We start from the raw sequence: 16,701 nt of genomic DNA on the forward strand, positions 1-16,701 counted from the left end.
TGTAAATAAATACTATTTGTATATTGGGGTCGGGGAGACTGCATATACAAAAGTTAAATAGACAGCCAAATAAGACTTTAAACCTTCAAATGTTGAATCACCACACCAACAAGTGAAACTATAGTAACGTTTGAGAAGAGTAAACAACCCTTGAGGAGAATGGTGAGATATCAGTCTTTTCAAATGGTCTGTTCAAACTACAAGGACACCTGGTTGTTGCCTCTCATCTTTACAATGGACAAACATCGGTTTAATGTGTCACTTTTAAGACTAAAAGTTAAATTCAGGACATTTAAGACTAAGAATTGAATGTATCTAACCACAAAGATATTACTACAAAAGCATAGTATCTATAGATGTTATAAAGAATAGGTTTCACACACCACCAAATATTCAGCAATGGGAATTGTATATCACTAACTTGAGTATTGAGATGATGGAAAGTAAGATATATTGTGAGTTAGCATCAGTTGTATGTCTTATCAGGAAACAAATGCTTCCACACAAGCTTGTATTTCAGGGAGGAATAACTGAATATACACATATATTCCATGGTTCTTATTTAGAACATTATAGCTATGATCACCTATATATCTGGATAAGACGTATATGTAATACCTAAAATTACATTGAGTTCTACCCGAGGTATGAGTCATCATCAATACTCAAATTGTTCTATGGTACAAGACCACCACCTGGCGGATAGGTGAGAAATAGCTTATGTACACACATTTCTCAACTAGCCAATCAAGAAGCCTGGTGGGAGGGTATCTTAGAACAATGGGTTAGTTGGTATAAAAACCCATGCACCTTTAAAAAAGAAAAAGACTCATCAAAAGAAAAAACCTGACTGAAGAAAAAACCTCATTAGAAGAAAATCTGAAGAGACCTCTCTGCTGAATAACCCCTCTTCCATCTTTCAAACTTCCAAAACTTTACTAAATTTCTAAATCTCTGTCCTTCTAACTTCCTACATTCTCCCACACTATTGAACTCTATCTCACTTTCCCCTGTGGTCATCATTCTAAAGGCGCTCCATTGCCAGCTGATCCACGGGAGAGTTTCATAGTCTGAATTCCGGGTGTGGTGAGACTGTCCATTTAATTTTGCATTGCATATTTTATCTGTTGTGTAGAGTCATAGAATTACCTTAGTGTATCACAACTATATTGGGTAGTTATATATATGTAGAGAGATCCTGTATTACTGTTAAAATTGTTTGGTGTCATATTATAAATTTCTCATATTTCATAATTTATTAAATATTAATAATTAGAGTATAATTTGTCAGAGAATATCTTCTTGCAATCCTATGGCCACGGTTTGTGAGAATATAACCTCTGAGATACTCTAAATTATTAGTTATTAATAAATTTAATTTTTAATAATAATTATCATCATTTAGAAGATTGTTATATTGATTTCATTATTTAGAAACATTATTATTGTGTATGATATTGGTATAGTATATCTTTGACCGTGTGTATCAATATTCATTCATCACCAGTCTTTTGCGTTTTGTGTTAATATATATATAATTTTTGTACATAAATAAATTTTTATATTTATCTATTATAAGGCAAATTTTGTGTGTATGGTACGAAATCATATTGGCTAAAAGAATTCAAGGTCTAATAATAAGTGGTGATCAAATTATCAAGGTGTCCAAATTATTGGTTTACTAAATATTTGCCGTATTTTAACGGCTGGAGGCACTGTAATATTTCATCTAAGGGAACGGGACACGCCCTTTATAAGTAGAATAAATCCTTACATAAACCACCACAGGAGTGTTGAGGGGGTTTTTGTGTGAGGGATGCTAGGTGGGGCAGTAGTCTGAGCAGTGGTGATGTCCCTGCGAATTGCGTCGATCTTGCTTTGGAAGTGGTTAGCAATCTCATGGGCGGTGAGTGAGGTACTGGGTGGAGGTGGGGGCGGAGAGAGCAGAGAGTTGAAGGTGGAGAAGAGCCGGCGAGGACTGGAGGAGAGGATATTGATGAGGGTTACAAAGTAGGCTTCCTTGGCAGCATGGAGGGAGGAGGTGTAGGTGAGGAAGGCGGATTTATATCGGTTGAATGCTTGTTGGGATCTGGTTTTGCGCCATAGGCGCTCCAGCATGCGACTGCGTCGCTTGAGGTTTTTGGTATGGTCATTCTGCCAGGGTTGAAGCGGTCGGGGTCTAATGCTTCGTGTGGTTAGGGGTGCTAAGGAGTCAAGAGCGGCTGACAGCGAGTTGTTATAGACAGTAGTGGCCAGGGCAGGACAGGGGAAGGATACTGTCGTACAGATGGTCAGCTGCAGAGTGGAGAGGGGCAGGGTTCAAGTTGCAGAGGTTTCGGCTGATGATGGTTTGACATTTGGAGGGATAGGTGTTTGAGGACAAGGAGATGGGGAAGGTAATGAGGTTGTGGTCAGAGAGGGGAAAGGGGTGTTTGTGAGGTTGTGGGGGGCACAGAGATGAGAGAAAACAAGATCCAGGGTGTTCCTGTCGGAGTGAGTTGTGGACTGTATATATTGTGTGAGTGCAAAAGAAGAGGTTAGGTGAAGGAGTTGGGATGTGGCCGGGCTATTGATGTTGGTAGGGATGTTGAAGTCTCCAAGGATGATGGTGGGCAGCTCAGAGAGAAAGAAGGGTAACCAGGCGGAGAAGTCGTTGAGGAAGCGGGATACGGGTCTAGGAGGCCGATAGATTACTGCGATCCTCAGAGGGACTGGAGAGAATAGTCGGATGCAGTGGACCTCAAAGAAGGAGAAGTATAGAGAGGGGGAGTTTGGGAGGACTTGGAAGGTGCTCAGTGGTGATAGGAGCATACCAACCCCACCACCTTTCTGACCGCTGGGTCTGGGTGAGTGGGTCCAGGAAAGACCTCCATAGGAGAGTGCTGCAGGGGAGGTAGAGTCGGTGGTTTGGATCCAGGTTTCGGTGATCACCAGGAGGTTGAGAGAGCGGGAGACAAAGAGGTTGTGGATGGCGGTAAGTTTGTTGCAAACCGAATGGGCATTCAGCAGTGCACACGAAAATGGAGGAGTGGTTTTGGGGAGCAGGGGGACCAGTATTAGGTTGAGGGGGTTGCGGCAGTTCATGGAAGTAGGAGGGTGCCTTGTGAGTGAGTGAGGTGGAGGAGGACCAGGGTTCGGGGAGATGTCACCTGCGGTTACGAGAAGGGTGAGAAAGGTGGCATGGGAGTGGGATGTACAAGAGCGTGTGGTTCTGCCATTAGTGGTGTTCAGGTCAGTGGGAGAGTGGAGTAACAGGAGGAGGTGGTGAGAGCCGTAGGGGGGAGATGGAAGCAGTGAGGGGGCGATGTATAGTTGTTTGGGAGGAGTGGGGAGAGAGAGAAGAGATTTTGGGGAAGAAGAAGAAGAGTATGAGGAGGAGGAGTACAGGTGGTATTTTAGGGAGGTAAATGAAGTGGCAGACAAGTGAGGTGGAAAGTCTCTCGGGGCGCTTGGTTGTAGATGGTTGGCATGCGGTGACGTATCTCATAGTTGTACCTTTCCGTGACAAGAGTTTTCGTGGTTAGGATCAGGATGGGTAGAGTTCAGTTTGGCCAGTTGTCATCGGATGGGCTTCGGGTCAGGGCAGGGTTGCGCCGGGGTAGGCGATGGTAGGCCTCGCCAGGTCGAGATCAACCATTGGGCTTGAGGAGATGCAGGGAGGATGTCTGATGGGCTGCGGGTCAGGGCTGGGTTGTGCCGGGGTAGGCGATGGTGGGCCTCACCAGGTCGAGATCATCCATTGGGCTTGAGGAGATGCTGGGTGAGCGTCAGCAGTGGAGGTGTTCCCCAGGGTCATCGGATAGGCTTCGGTTCAGGGCAGGGTTGTTCCGGGTAGGCGATGGTAGGCCTCACCAGGCTGAGATTGTCCATTGGGCTCAACAGGTCCGGGCAGAGTTGCGAAGTGGAGGGCGATGGTAGGCCTCACCAGGCTGGGGTCGTCTGCTGGGTTCGGCGGCGTGGATCTTTGTATCTAGACTGGATTTATATTGATTCTGGGGTTCAGCTGGCAGCAAAGTGTTCATCTTATTCATATGTGTTGCTCTACCTAGGCACTTGGGGCATGTGTCTTGGGGTTCTTACCAATGGCTGGATCTAGCAAGATCTGCTGGCTGTGCCGGGTGGAGGGATATGTCTGTATAGTCTCAGACCCAAGTCACTGAGTGCAGTCTCAGGAGATGGGAGTCAGCAGTGTGGGATCTCTGCAACTTGTCTACAGTAAACGTTTAAACTTCAGCTAAATGCTAATAATATGAGTCCTGACCCGTATACTGTATATGGTATATTGCATGTTACATACACCCAACCCCTGCACTATATACTCTATGTTGTACATTACATCCTCCTGACCCCTGCACTATATACTCTATGTTGTACATTACATCCTCCTGACCCCTGCACTATATACTCTATGTTGTACATTACATACTCCTGACCCCTGCACTATATACTCTATGTTGTACATTACATACTCCTGACCCCTGCACTATATACTTTATGTTGTACATTACATCCTCCTGACCCCTGCACTACATACTCTATGTTGTACATTACATACTCCTGACCCCTGCACTATATACTCTATGTTGTACATTACATACTCCTGACCCCTGCACTATATACTCTATGTTGTACATTACATACTCCTGATCCCTGCACTATATACTCTATGTTGTACATTACATACTCCTGACCCCTACACTATATACTCTGTTGTACGTTACATACTCCTGACCCCTGCACTATATACTCTATGTTGTACGTTACATACTCCTGACCCCTGCACTATATACTCTATGTTGTACATTACATACTCCTGACCCCTGCACTATATACTCTATGTTGTACATTACATACTCCTGACCCCTGCACTATATACTCTATGTTGTACATTACATCATTTTGATACTATATAGTCCTATCTGATGTATCTTATACAATATGTTGTATATTACATCGGCCTTTCTTCTTTTGCTCCCATTTAGTACCAGCTGGACATTTTATATCGGATGATGTGATTGGAGCACAGACTTTTACATGGTGATAATAATGTGATAACATCCTCTAACTTTGGACCCTTAAACAGAAAGTGATAATGAGGGAGGAGTCAATACCCCAATGATGGTGGTCTTCAGGATCAGTCCAGTCTTCATCTTGGTTGTTCTCCCCCCATCCTCACTCTCTGACCTCTGGTGGGGCTCAGCCCCGCTGTTCTTCATGACTAAATCATGGACTAAATAAGGAAGTGCAGTACTTCTTGTGTTGGGAAGATGGCGATGAGTGATAGAGGGGGTGGGGACCCTCGTCCTATAATCCCCTCATCACTGTCCCTCCTATAAAAGACAGTTCTGATTTCCTCACTCTCTGACTAAGGTCCATGAATAAAGAAATGACCTGGTAGGAGATCAGAGGAGCCATTTCCTAGTTCCCTTGAGGGTGGAATTGTAAGCTCCTCAGAGACCAAGCTGCCTGATGTGGGCGGAGTCCTGGTTTGGGGGAACCAATCAGCTCCTGTCTAGTAATCCTCTTTGTCTTTGTATTTTAGTCCATGGCCGGGAGATGAGGAAAACCTCCGAGGATTGTCTCACTTTGTCTCCAGACTGGAAAGTAGAAGATGAGGACATCACACAGTATAGTCCAGGAGAAAACCCGGCTCCCTCCAATGTCCATCTGGCACCACCCAGTGTAGATGGACCATCGGATTCCTCGTATCCTGAGGAACCTCAGACTGTGCGGGACCGGGCCGGCCTTCCAACAGGGAAGAGGTTCTCCTGTACTGAGTGCGGGAAGTGTTTTTTAGATAAGTCTAATCTTTACAGACATAAGAAATTGCACACTGGGGACAAGCCACATTCCTGTCCTCAGTGCGGGAAATGTTTTTCACAGAAGTCCCATCTTTACACACATCAGAGATTGCACACGGGGCAGAAGCCGTATTCCTGTCCTGAGTGTGGGAAATGTTTTTCAGGGCGATCCGGCCTTAACACACATCAGAGATTTCATACAGGGGAAAAGCCATATTCTTGTTCTGAGTGCGGGAAATGTTTTTTGCAGAAGTCCAATCTTTACAGACATCAGAGAATTCACACAGGGGAGAAGCCACATTTCTGTCCTGAGTGTGGGAAATGTTCCTCACTGAATTCCTGTCTTCCTGTACATCAGGGGTCCCACACAACCCTGGAGGTGTATTAGTGCCTTGAGTGCGGGAAATGTCTTCTAGATGAATGTTGCTGGACATCCCAGCTCTCATGTGGGGAAGAAGCACACCCTGATATACACCTCAGATATACTCCATGGATGATCTTCATCATGGAAGAAACAGTTCATAAGGAGATCAGAGGCCCCCAAAGACATGGATGAAGTGTGGGACCAGGTTGATAGCAGGAGAAGAATAACAATGGAGTCCTGACCTGTCATTGGCTGAGTACATTTTTTTAACATTCTTTATTGAGTTTTCTAAAGAGATATACAAAGAAGCAATATGTCTGGGGTGAAAGAGGAGACGAGTAGCTCATACTTCTTGCCATGACTTCTGAATAAAAGATAAATCACAGTAACCAATGAAATAATTATAATCTCTCCAATAAAGAAAGAGGAAGGAATCTTCTGGCAGGAACTGACCTGGAGGTGTGACCGGGTGTGATACCTGATCAGAAAACATGGATGGACTCTCCTGAGACTTTGTTCCCAACTCCAATAAGTGAGAGGAGCAGAATGTCATAATGTTCCTAGATGTCATGATAAAGCCAAGGAAGTAAGGTTCGGCCATGAGTGCGCACAGACACATCAGGAGAGCAAAAGAATGACAACGTCATGAACCAGAAAACCAAGGTATACACGGCCAGATGGGGAGCAAGTAACACCTGTTATGTATGCGTGTCCTCAATGCGTGTTCCATACACGGCTGTCTGATCTCTACAATGTAACCACCTTGACAAACCCATCCATAGAAGTAAAAGAAGACAACATAGAGGATTGCTCCAAGGATGTAAGTGTTGCTGCAATAAAAGTGTCCCATCTATTATGGAAATGTTGGACTGAGGCTTGGTTGTTGAGCTCCATGTCTACCTTCTCTCTGTAAATCAGAAGACGTAGATCTATTTTAGTGTCTGTGATGGTGGGGACAAGACGATAGTCCATTTCTTAGGAATAGCCCTGTGGGCCACCAGTAAACATAATAATATCCTCTGCAAGCTCCTGCGGGATTTGTGGATGTGGGTTTTCTTAGCTGAATGAAGAGTTGTAGAAGAACTGGGTCCATGGGGAGTGAGCAGCCACAAACTCCTGATATGCAGGCTAACACTTGTTCCCAAAAGGTTGAGATGCAGGGGGGCCATTCCCGAAATCGGTGGAAGAGAGAGGGCGGGTGCTCACTATATAGTGGATTTGTGGAGAGTTCTTAGTGGATAGAAATGGGATGATGGCCCCATGGAAGAGCTTACATTGAGACTCTCCAGGATTCATTCACCACAAGCCTTTGCACTTTGTTCTATCCTTCCAGTATGTTGCCCCCCCCCTCCGTTCTCCCCCGGTATGACCTTGCTCCAAGATTTCACAGATGTGGGATGTAGCGGTTTAGTAAAGAGAGAGTGTAAAGATCAATAGATGTCAGATATGGAGTATTTCCATTCCTGTAGGAAGCGATCCGATATGGAAGTTTGAAAACATTGTTGCTTGGCTGGGCAGCACCAGTTTATACAACCTGAGAGGTGTAGGTAGTAGAGAGAGGGATGGCTTGGCAGGGCATAAGTTGATGCAAGGGTTGGGAAAGATTTCAAAGTTCCTGATAGTTCAAATATGCGTCATACATGGAGGCAACGCAGGAGAGCCCCTTAGAACTCCAAATGTTGAAAGCCGCATATTGAACAGCTTCTGGAAACATTGGATTGCCTCTTATGGGCAAATATTGGGAGACATGGGGTGACAGGCCCAATTTGCTCTGTATGTCCCTCCATGTAAGAATCAGATCCCATATCAGAAGGTTGTGTTGAATACTTGTGGGGAACAATTGTATTTTGCAATGCAGGAGTGCAGCTAAGTCATATGGTTGCCCCACTGCCATCTCCAAATCATAATTGGTGTATGAGGAAGCCTGAAGTATCCAATCTGTCCCTATACACAATAAACAGGCAAGGTCATACAATGGAATATTGGGAAAGTTTGCTCCATCCTATTTTTTTGCTCCCCCTGTTTAAGCAGTAAAGGAATTGTTTGAAGAGGGTATAAAAGGCGAGCAAAGCTCTCCATTTTGAACAGGTGGCATCCCCCAAAAAGCGATAGGAGAAAGTACATCCATGTTTCCATCTCATTTCCTATTTTAGATATCAGTGGAGGGTAGTAATGATAGACCGAGGATGGCTCCTTCCCTATCGTAATGCCTGAATATGTGATCTGAACATTTGCTACGTGAAGAGAGACTGCTGGGCCCAGGGCGGGGTGTTGGTTCGACATAAGGAAAGTATTCCACTCTTAGCAGAATTGATTGGAAGGCCAGAGCACTGTAGGCAGCTTGTGAAGACCTGATGGAGAATGTGAATATCTGCCACAGGATCCGCCATAAAAAATATTGTTGGCAAATAGGACTACACAGAGTTCTTCTTGACCTGTCTGAATCCCATGTATTGGGGCTCTGGAGGAAAGGTAACGGGAGAAAGGTTCCAGGGCAAGGTTGAAAAGAAGAGGTGAAAGGGGGAAATCCTGGTGAGTACCCTTCATGCAGCAATATTTCACCTGATATGAGACCTGCAGCTACCACCCTGGGTGAAGGTGCAGAATCCATACTGCTGAAAAGCCATCAGAAGAACCAGAGCAAGCCAATGATAGCTGACATTATCCAAGACTTTTTCAGCATCCAATGTAATAATAGCTCGATCCTCAGACGGGTGTACCTTGCCTTGTTCCAGCACTGCAATAACTTTCTGAATGTTGGAAGCCACTGATCTACCATTAATAAAGCCAGCCTGGGCAGTATGGACAAGGGAGGGTAATATTGCAGCCAAGAAAGATGCTACTATTTCAGAGAGTATTTTAGTGTCCACATTTAGGATGGATATGGGTTGGTATGACCTCGGTTCAGTTGGGTCCTTGCCCTTATTAGAAATCAGTTTTACATAGTCTTGGTGACCCATTGGAAGGTATGACCTCCCTCCCAAATCTCATTATATACTGTCAGTAGCTGAGGGATGAAGAGAGTCCATCATCATATAAAATTCCAACGTGTAGCCATCAGGACCAGGTGATTTCCCACTAGGTAAGCCTTTAATCACCTCAGACTCTTCCTTTAATGAAATAGGGGCATTTACAGATTGCAGGTGGGAGGGGCCAATAGTGAGTAAATGAAGTGAGTCTAAGAATGTTGTGGTCACCTCAAGGTCTTGGATCTAGATATAGAGCGGCACAAATATCTTCCAGTATTTTATTGGTTTCTTCTGAGGAGACAAGGGCAGCAGAAGTATCCTTTAGGGAGGCTACATGAGTTGGTTGGAAAGACCCTTTGCTTACCCACCTTATCACCATATTTACACAATTGTGAATCAGCAGAGGAACCATTTATATGTTTGTAATTCTCTACCCAAAGATCAAAGAGGTGTTTGGCTTGATGCCAATGCTTTCTGCATTCAACGGTACTCTGTTGAGTACTTGACCCTCCTGAAGCCTTTCACAGGCCTCTCTGTAATTTTTCAAAGCATTCTTTTTATATGAGGAAACATGAAACATCCTTCCCCTAATAAAAGGCTTGGCAGCTTCCCAGAACCAGTGTGGGTCACATTGATGGAATTCATTAGTGGTGGTGTACTCTAGCCAAGCATCGCTACCAGCGTGTATGAAGTCCACCTTACATGTCAGATAGGAAGGAAATCTCCAGATATTTGGGGGGCCTGTGGTTCGAGGGTCTGCCAAAGAAATAGAGGTGGGGCTATGGTCTGATATAATCAAGTCGTGTATGGCCGTATGATGGACATGAGGGAAAAGGGAAGCGCTGCAAAAACGATAGTCTAGCCTGGCAAATGTGAGAATAGAAAGTAAACTCCCTGTCTGTGGGGTGCGCCAATCACCAGGGGTCTAATAATCCCATGGCAGAAATCACCTGTGCTAATGGTGTAGAAGAGTCTGTAGACACCTTTGCAATGTGTGGGCCTTGTGTTGACCTGTCCTCTCTATCATTTACTACTGTGTTAGTCTCCTCCATCTATCTGATGTATACTGGGATTATGCAACATCCAATTAGCTGCATCATTACAGAAGGATCTGTCGGGGGAGTTGGGGGCATAGACATTGGTGAGTTGGAGATCCTTATTGGAGATCTGCAAGACCACGGTAGCCATACGTCCCATATCATCGTTGCACTCAGAGATGAATTCTAATGCCAGGTTTTTGTGGATTACAATGAGCACCCTTGCCTTCCGTCCTACTACTGCCCAACCTAGCGCCTGAGCCACCCACAACCTTTCCATTCTATGAAAGTCTGCTGCTTGTAAGTGTGTCTCCTGCCGGAGTGCTGGACCCGTTCACAACCACTTCAAGTGTCCCAGCATTTGTAATTGTTTAGCAGGGAGCGTAGCTGCATATGATGGGCTGTAGAAAGGGATATGGCTCCTAGCTTCAGGCAGTGAAGTGAACAGGAAAAAACACAAAGTAATCATTATTAAATAACAAAACTGAACATAAAAACTGTAACCACCATAGTGCATGGACTTCACTATTTTCATATTTAACTTGGTATAGCTTCCTCCCACCAAGAAAGATACGACGCAGACAATGTGACCATGTGACAGCAGGAAGGTAAATACACGGCTCAAAAAAAGTGAAAGGAAGACTTTTTAAGTGGTTTTTTTTTTTAGAGTTTAGCATCAAGTCCATGAAACTCCTGGGATATTGATCTGGTCAGGTAAGTCGCAGAGGGGGATGTTCATCAGTTTCAGCTGCTTTGGTGTTAATTAACAGCAGGTGCACTAGATGGGCAACAATGAGACACCCCAAAAACAAGAATGGTTTTAAAGGTGGACACTGACATTTTTTCCCTACTCATCTTTTCTGACTGTTTTTCACTAGTTTTGCATTTGGCTCGGGTCAGTGTCACTACTGGTATCATGAGGCCATACCTGGACCCTACAGAGGTTGCATAGGCAGTCCAACTCCTCCAGGATGGCACATCAATACGTGCCATTGCCAGAAGGTTTGCTTTGTCTCCCAGCGCAGTCTCGAGCATGGAGGAGATTCCAGGAGATGAGAGCATGGAGGAGATTCCAGGAGACGAGCATGGAGGAGATTCCAGGAGGCGAGAGCATGGAGGAGATTCCAGGAGACGAGAGCATGGACAAGATTCCAGGAGATGAGCATGGATGAGATTCCAGGAGGCAAGAGCATGGAGGAAATTCCAGGAGACAAGAGCATGGAGGAGATTCCAGGAGATAGGCAGTTCCTCTAGGAGAGCTGGACAGGGCCATAGAAGGTCCTTAGCCTATCAGCAGGACTGGTATCTGCTCCTTTATGCAAGGAGGAACAGGATGAGTCCTGCCAGAACCCTACAAAATGACCTCCAGCAGGCCACTGGTGTGAATGTCTCTGACCAAACAATTAGAAAGACTTCATGGGGGTGGCCTGAGGGCCCGACATCCTCTAGTGGGCCCTGTGCTCACTGCCCGGCACCATAGAGCTGGATTTACATTTGCCATTGAACACCAGAATCAGCAGGTTACAAATATATTTCTATATCATTATCATATCTCCTCTGAAGGATCTCATCTCCAAGGAGAATATGTTTCATGTTTGTAGTCATTCCTCATAACTGAGGTCTTCCAGCCCCTTTATTAACTTTGTTACCTTTCTCTGGACTTTCTCCAGTTCCAGCACATCCAACCTGAGGACTGGTGACCAGAACTGGACGCCATACTCCAGATGTGTCCAAACCAGCATTTTGTAAAGTGGGAGAATTATCGTTTTATCTCCGGAGTAAATTCCCCTTTTGAATTCATGCTGATATTCTGCTGGCCTTGCTTGCTGCGGCTTGGTATGCATGCTATTGCTGAGTCTGTGATCCACTAGGACCCCCAGATCCTTCTCCATCCTCGATTCCCCCAGAGGTTCATCCCTTAGCGCAAGGGTGGGCAACTGTGGCCCTCCTGCTGTTGCAGAACAGTCCCATCATGCCTCTGCCTCTTGGAGTAACTGTCAGTCTTCCCATCAGTCTTTGCCTCTGGGAGTCATGCTTGTAACTGTCATCTTGCAATGCTTTGTGGGACATGTAGTTCCACAACAGCTGGTGGGCCGCAGTTGCCCACCCCTCCCCTAGCGTGTAGCTTGCATTCATATTTTTAGCCCCCAAGTACATTACATTACATTTTCCTACATGAAACCTCCTTTGCCATGTAGTTGTCACCCCTTTATTTTATTGAAACGTTTCTATATCCTGTGGTGACGTTATTGCTCTGCTTAGCTTTGTATTGTCAGCAAACACTGAGACTGAACTATTTATACCGACCTCTATATCAGTTATGAACAGAATTGGACCCAGAACAGAGCCCTGGGGTACCCCACTTATAACTCAGACCATTCAGAGGTACATTTATCACCACCCTTTGTACGCTCCCCAGTAACCAGTTTTCTCTCCATGTACATACACTATCCTCAGCACCAACATGCCTCAATTTGTGGATTAAGCATTTATGGGGTATCGTGTCAGATGTTTGGTGAAGTCTATATACACTACATCCACGGGGGTTCCTTTATCCAGATTACAGCTCACCTCCTCATAGATTGTTAATAGGTTGGTCTGACAAGAACGATCTTTTCCCATAAATCCATGCTGGGTACTACTAATGATACTATGTTCATCAGCAAATTCTTGGGTATGGTCCCTTATCATCCCTCCAATAGTTTACAAACTATTGATGTTAGGCTGACTGGCTTAGGGTTTCCAGATATGTATCTCGGCCCTTTCTGGAATACTGGAACCACGTTAGCTTTTCACCAATCTGCTGCCACCATTCCGGTCAATAAGCTTTCTTAAAGGTGAGGAATAACTGTCTATCAATGACCTGGATACATTCCTTGAGGACTTTTGGGTGCAAGCCATCTGGTCCTGGTGGTTTGTTCACATTAAGTTTTTCTAGACTTTCTAGTCTTTTGTAAGAGATCACTACACTAACCACTGATAAAAGGGAATCCTTCCCCAATCAGTCACAAATGTAAGGGATCACTATACCAACCACTGATATAGGGGGATCCTTCTCCTATTGGTCACAAATGTAAGGGACCACTACACCAACCACTGATATAAGGGGATCCTTCTCCCATTGCTCATCAATGTAAGGGATTACTACACTGACCACTGATAAATAGGAATCCTTCTCCAATCAGTCACAAATGTAAGGAACCACTGCTCTGACCACTGATATAAGGGAATTCTTCTCCTATTGGTTCCCAATGTAAGGGACCACTATACTGACCACTGATATAAGGGGGTCCTCCTCCCATTGGTCACCAATGTAAGGGATCACTACACTGACCACTGATATAAGGGGTCCTTCTCCCATTGGTCACCAATGTAAGGGACCACTACACTGACCACTGATATAAGGGGGTCCTTCTCCCATTGGTCATCAATGTAAGGGACCACTACACTGACCACTGATATAAGGGGGTCCTTCTCCCATTGGTCACCAATGTAAGGGACCACTACACTGACCACTGATATAAGGGGGTCCTTCTCCCATTGGTCACCAATGTAAGGGACAAATACAATGACCACTTGGGATGATCTCTGGGTTTAGTTGTCGGAGAGTAGGGATGAGACGACAGTACAAACCAAACTTTGCCTGTTCCGGTCCCGTGTTTTGCAGGAGCCGATCATCACACATAGAAGAGACATTTCTACCACTTCTATATATAACAGCTTCCCGCTGTCACTGGTGCCTGAGGAAGACATGGATGGGTACAGCGGCCACACCCCCAGGAATCAGTGATGTCATTGGGAATCCCTACCATGTAAGGAAGGGGGCGGGGATAGCAGTGACATCACTGACCAAATATGGTCACTGGTCACATTTGGGTAATGAGGTCCCACCATCCCTGTCCCTTCAGTTATGTAGATGATGACAGTTTAGGGAGCTGTCATTGGGCTGGTGCTATTGTCAGGTACTATATACCCCATACTCATTCACATGGGGGGACGGTATATGGGGGCCCCTTGTTATTAAAGGGGGTTTCCAGAATCCAATATGACCCCCACCCACAGATCCCCACAGCCACCAGCCAAGGTGACAAGGTGCTATGCCTGGGGGAATCCCCCCTGGTAAGGTGCCCCCCATGTTGTGGACATGTGGCCTGGTATGGATCAGGAGGGGGGGCACACTACAGCCCCCCTCTGCACTCTGTATGGTGGGCTGTATATGATATACTGCTGACCCCCGCACTCTGCGCCATTATTGAAGGGTGTGAGGTGTCACCGAGGAGCAATGTTCTATATTGAAGTTTGCCCTCATTGCACCGACACACACAATAGTTTTTGTTCAATAAATGTTTTATTATAATTTTACATTTAACAAGATTGAAGCATAAAAATCAGGAAACAGTAAAGGAAGAAATCCGATTGGTCAGGAAGATCCCTTGTCTGGAATGTGGGGGCGGAGTCATTATTATTGGTGTACAATACAATACACAACGTGTTCCATTATTATAACAAAGTATTGTAGAAAAGATCCCAACATAGAAAATGGGGGAAAGGAGGAAATAAAGGCGGATATGAAGGGGAATCTGTGTACGGGGAACACCTTAACAATCACCACCATTTTATTCTCCAGGGCCTCTGATGTCACAGAATAGATGTTTGGGGGTTTATCTCATCTTCAGGACCAAAATCTGCATTTTCCCATGTGTGCAAAATCATGCAGAAACAGCTCTGGCAGTGAGAGGGTTAATGTGGGCTAGATGGGATCACTCTGCTGGGGTGACATTAGAGCTCCCCCTAGCTGCAGCCTGGTAATAACATTGCTGGGAGGTCTCTTCATTTCTCTGCTCCATACTTCCCGTCTTTATAGAAACGTCTCCTGACATTTGGGGGTCTATTCATAGAATGTTTGTATAGCAATTCCCTCATTGAGAGTTCATGTCCATTCCTCCTGTGTGAATGGGGGAACCAATGTTATTAGGATCACATCTGAGCTGCTGGAATGTCTTCCATTCATGGAAAATACATTGAAAACTTCTTCTGCCATCAATGGCCAACCCGGTCCCACACTTCATCCATGTCTTTGGGGACCTCTGATTTCCTTATGGACTGTTTCTTCCATGATGAAGATCAGCCATGGAGTATATCTGAGGTGTATATCAGGGTGTGCTTCTTCCCCACATGAGAGCTGGGATGTCCAGCAACATTCATCTAGAAGACATTTCCCGCACTAAAGGCACTAATACACCTCCAGGGTTGTGTGGGATCCCTGATGTACAGGAAGACAGGACTTCAGTGAGGAACATTTCCCTCACTCAGGACAGGAAAGTGGCTTCTCCCCCGTGTGAGATCTCTGATGTTTGGAAAGATTGAAGTTACTTGAAAAACATTTCACACACTCAGGACAGGAATATGGCTTCTCCCCCGTGTGCGATCTCTGATGTGTGTTAAGATGGGACTTCTCTGAAAAACATTTCCCGCACTCAGGACAGGAATACGGCTTCTCCCCTGTGTGAGATCTCTGATGTCTGGAAAGATTCGACTTATCTGAAAAACATTTCCCACACTCAGAACAAGAATATGGCTTCTCCCCCGTGTGAAATCTCTGATGTGTGTAAAGACTGGCCTTTTGTGAAAAACATTTCCCACACTCAGGACAAGAATATAGCATCTCCCCTGTGTGAGATCTCTGATGTGTGTAAAGATTGGCCTTTTGTGAAAAACATTTCCCACACTCAGTACAAGAATATAGCTTCTCCCCTGTGTGAGATCTCTGATGTGTATGAAGAATGGACTGCCGTGCAAAACATTTTCCACACTCAAGACAGGAATATGGCTTCTCCCCCGTGTGAGATCTCTGATGACTGTAAAGATAGGACTTGTCTGAAAAACATTTCCTGCACTCTGGACAGGAATACGGCTTCTCCCCTGTGTGAGATCTCTGATGACTATGAAGTTTGGTCTTGTCTAAAAAACATTTCCCACACTCAGGACAGGAATATGGCTTCTCCCCCGTGTGACATCTTTGATGTCTGTAAAGATCGGACTTCACTGAAAAACATTTCCCGCACTCAGGACAGGAATATGGCTTCTCCCCTGTGTGAGATCTTTCATGCACATTAAGCTCTGATTTACGCCAGAAACCCTTCCCACACTCAGGACAGGAATACGGCTTCTCCCCCGTGTGAGATCTCTGATGCCTATGAAGTTTGGACTTGTCTGAAAAAATTTTCCTGCACTCAGGACAGGAATACAGCTTCTTCCCTGTGTGAGATCTTTCATGCACATTAAGCTCTGATTTATGCCGGAAACCCTTCCCACACTCAGAACAGAAAAATAGATTCTCCGCCGTGTGAGATCTCTGATGTGTGTAAAGATTGGACTTCATTGAAAAACATTTCCCGCACTCAGGACAGGAATACGGCTTCTCCCCTGTGTGAGATCTCTGATGTAAGTAAAGATTGTACTTCACTGAAAAACATTTCCCACACTCAGGACAGGAATACGGCTTCTCTCCTGTGTGACATCTTTTATGC

This window comes from Staurois parvus, unplaced genomic scaffold (assembly GCF_062004578.1).
Source record: "Staurois parvus isolate SC_StPar_1 unplaced genomic scaffold, SC_StPar_1.0 ptg000571l, whole genome shotgun sequence".
In the NCBI taxonomy this organism is placed as follows: domain Eukaryota; kingdom Metazoa; phylum Chordata; class Amphibia; order Anura; family Ranidae; genus Staurois; species Staurois parvus.